At 47.9% G+C, this 3,664-nt stretch overlaps 1 pseudogene across 3 annotated transcripts in view; it reads right to left on the bottom strand.

The window, feature by feature from the left end:
- The window catches only part of LOC108512740 (myosin light chain 6B pseudogene), a 13,581-nt pseudogene extending 10,402 nt beyond the window's left edge, over nt 1-3,179 (bottom strand). For 2 of the 3 annotated variants that reach the window (XR_001880684.1, XR_001880683.1), the window contains exons 1-2: nt 2,961-3,125; nt 1,489-1,585 (exon numbers count right to left, since the gene is read on the bottom strand). The product of XR_001880684.1 is annotated as a myosin light chain 6B pseudogene, transcript variant X2 (transcript). Of the gene's footprint in view, nt 1-1,488; nt 1,586-2,960 lie in introns of all 3 variants that reach the window. The other variant, XR_001880685.1, reaches the window with a different exon arrangement.
- Between the last annotated feature and the right edge of the window lie 485 nt (nt 3,180-3,664).

Raw genomic sequence — 3,664 nt, forward strand, 5'->3', positions numbered from 1 at the left:
AAAAAAAAAAAAAAAAAAAAAAAAAATCTTTTCCTTCCTGCCTACCGCTTGCAACCATATGTCCTCATAATCTCTTCCTTAGATGACTGCCTTCTCACAGGTTTCCCCTGCCAGCCTCTGCTCCTCTTCGATTCACCCTTCACACCATCACCAGTCACTTGTCTGAAATGAAATTCTCAGGATCTCCTTTGCCTGCTCAAAGCCTGTCCCATGCTGGACTCCCTCTCATTCTTCAAGACTCAGCACAGGCATCCTGTCCTCCAGAAGGTGGTCCCTGAAGTTCCCAGGCACAGCCAGGAGGGCTCTGTGCACTTAGAGGTCATTAAGTGTCCTGCATGACCACATCAAACTGCAATTGCCTAGTGGTTATTATGTCTTCCTCCCCTGAAGCCTGTGACCTCCTCAGGGCTGCAACCATACCTGGAAGTCTCTGTCGTCAACACCTATCCCAATCCCTGGAGCATACAGGCATTCAGTTCTTCTTGGGAGGGAGAGAGAAAGAATGGAGGACCAGACACTAATCTTGAAACATGTCTATATATGGTGGGGTAGCAGCCAAGTTTCCCGTATCCTACTTGAGGGGGCTTGGCTCCCTGCTGAGTCAGGAGAACTCAGGGCTAACTGCTGGCTTTGTCACCACCTAGCTGTCTGACCTTGATCAGGCTGTCTAACCTCTACGGGCCTCGGCTTTCTCATCTAATAAAAGGGTTGGGCCAGATGAACTCCACAGTTCCTTCAGCTCTGATTCTAAGGGCACCATAGGTCTCCTGACCATAGGAGTCTTGGCCCCATCTCTGCACCCAGGGAATCACCTCCCAGGGCCTCCAGCATTTTCCCTGCCCTGATCTTACCTCCCTGGTCCCCTGACTTCCCTCTCCCTGAGCTGGAGAAGCCCATGGCAGCCTCATTAAGTGGCACTGACTGTCACAGCCTTCCCTATGGAGCCTATCAAACAGCTTTCAATGGAAATTAAACCTACATGGCTTCTCTTCTGAGTTTAACCAGCTGTTTTCTGGCGCCAGGATTACTTTCTCATTAAGAGCAGAAGTCCAGATGGCCAGGTCTTCGGATCTTCTTTATTGTCTTCTTTAGAGGCTCATTAAATTCCTCTTCCCACCCACTGCTGGAGGGGAGTCCACCAGGCCTCTGGGAAGCCCCGACCCTCCTCCCACAAGCAGCCCCTCCTCCCTGCCAAAACTGGGCTGCATCCCCTATGAATAATGAAGCCCTGCTGGGCTCAAAGCAGGCCACCTTTCCTTGGACCTCTGCCACTTGTGGAGACAGGAGATGAAGGACACAGTTTCTCTCCTCACGTTTCTCATAGTTTCTTTAAAAATGCAAGAAATAGCTATTGAGGAGAATTGAGATAAGTTGCAGAATACGCATCCCACTCCTAAATTATTCTTTTATCTCCCAATAGAATAACCCCCACTGGGTAGGGACCTTGTCTTGCTCACTCACCACTGGATTCCCTCCTCTTGTACATACCAGGCATTCAAGAGATCTGTTGAATGAATAAATAAATGTCATCTTCCTTGTCATATCCCCAGCTCCTAGAACAGCCTTTGAAATCAACAAATTCTTGCTAAAAAAGAAAGAATGAAGAATGAATGAATGAATGAATGAATGACTTGCACAATGCTTTGAAGGATGAAGAGGAGTTAACCAGAAATGAAACAAAAAAGGAAAGGGGCAAGCAATCCCAAGAGCATGCACAGAGGATGGCATTTGCAAAGGCAGAAGAAAGTGTGGAGCTTCCAGGGAACAGTGACTTGTTGGAAGTGGCCCAACATTCTATCTGAAAAATGAGTTTAATCGAAGATTTACAGGAAAGTGCCAGAGGACAACCTAGCTTTTCTCACTTCTTTCCCTTCTACCATGAACTTATCTCCTTTAGATCATTAACAAAGTCACAGGGACTTCATATTTCCACCATATTAACCTCAATCTTTTTGTTTGCAAGCAACAGAAACTTCAAACTCCTCAAGCTAAAAAGTAAGCAGGTGTAGGAGATGGTTCTTGCTATTTATCTGTTTCTATGTACACATGTGTGCATGTCTGTATTTATATATCTCTCTCTCTAATCTTGGGTTTACTTCCTTCTGAAATAACCTCATTCTCTCCTACTTAAACAGCTTCCTCTTTGCAACCACGGGAACAGGTTTGCATGGCCCCCACAGCGTTGGAAGCACTTATATAACATCCAAATAAAAATACTAGGAGAGGGCAGAATGTAGTGGCTCAGCCTGTAATCCCAACACCTTGGGAGGCTGAGGCAACCAGATTACTTGAGGTCAGGAATTTGAGACCAGCCTGGCCTATATGGTGGAATCCCATCTCCAGTAAAAATACAAAAATTAGCCAGGTGTGGTGGTGTGCACCTGTAATCCCAGCTACTTGGAAGGCTGAGGCGTGAGAATCGCTTGAACCTGGGAGGCGGAGGTTGCAATGAGCAGAGATCACACCACTGCACTCCAGCCTGGGTAACAGAGTGAGATTCTGTCAAAAAAAAAAAAAAAAAAAAGAAAGAAAAGAAAAAAAAGAAGCTAGAATATGAAATCCAAGTGTTCTGAATTCCAGTCCAGTTCCCGTTTGATATAATCATCCCATCTCCCCTTCCCCTCCAACCACATTCAAATCCTCCTTCTCCCAGACCCAGAACCAAGCCCCAACCTTCCCTCACCCAGCTACCAAGGCTCATTGGTAATGTCATGACCCTGGCCACTGGCCTCACTGAACCTTTCAATCTTGCCTCCCACAAGCATCTTTAGTTGGCACTGTGACTTCCAGGCACCTATGCTATTTGCAGAGAATTCCCTTTCCTTAATCCAAGCCCAGTAATCTAAATATTTGACTCCCTGAGAGACCCTCTAGCACAACCAAGTCTTTGTTTGACAGTGGAGCCTGCCTCCCCTCATACCCCACAGCTGTCTAAGGCCCACGCCCACAACCTTACTCACCCACACACAACAGAAGACCTGTGCCTGTCTTCTACAGCTACGAGGGGGCCACAGAGGATGTGGGCGCTGTCCACTGGCCCCAGGGGCTGAGGGAGTCTTCAGAGCCCGGCTGGCATGACTCACGTGTTCTGCAGCTGGTAGGATCCTGGGCTGCAGAGGCAGCACCTGCATGGTGTATCTTAGATCACTGACTCAGGTAGCAAGTGACTCAGCTTCTCCTCGAACCCCCTGCCACCCCTCCAGAGGAACCTTGTTCCTCAGAGATCACAGCTTTCTTTGATGGGCTTGAGTGGCTAAGGCCTGACATGGCGAACAAAACCTAACTTGAGAAGAACCTCGATTGTCTTCCTGATCATTTTCCCAAATAGTTTAGTACAAACCATATCCAGTAGGCCATTTCTTCTCATATTTTTTCACTCATAAAAATATTTATTGGAGGCCAGGCGCAGTGGCTCCTGCCTGTAATCCCAGCACTTTGGGAGACCGAGGCGGGCAGATCATGAGGTCAAGAGATCGAGACCATCCTGGCTAACACAGCAAAACCACGTCTCTACTAAAAATACAAAAAATTAGCCGGGGTGTGGTGGTGGGCACCTGCTAGTCCCAGCCTACTGGAGGGCTGAGGCAGGGAGAGTGGTGTGACCCGGGAGCGGAGCTTGCAGTGATCCAAGATAACACGCCACTGCACTCCAGCCTGGGCAACA

This window comes from Rhinopithecus bieti, unplaced genomic scaffold (genome assembly GCF_001698545.2).
Source record: "Rhinopithecus bieti isolate Rb0 unplaced genomic scaffold, ASM169854v2 scaffold_27006, whole genome shotgun sequence".
NCBI classification, from domain to species: Eukaryota; Metazoa; Chordata; class Mammalia; order Primates; family Cercopithecidae; genus Rhinopithecus; species Rhinopithecus bieti.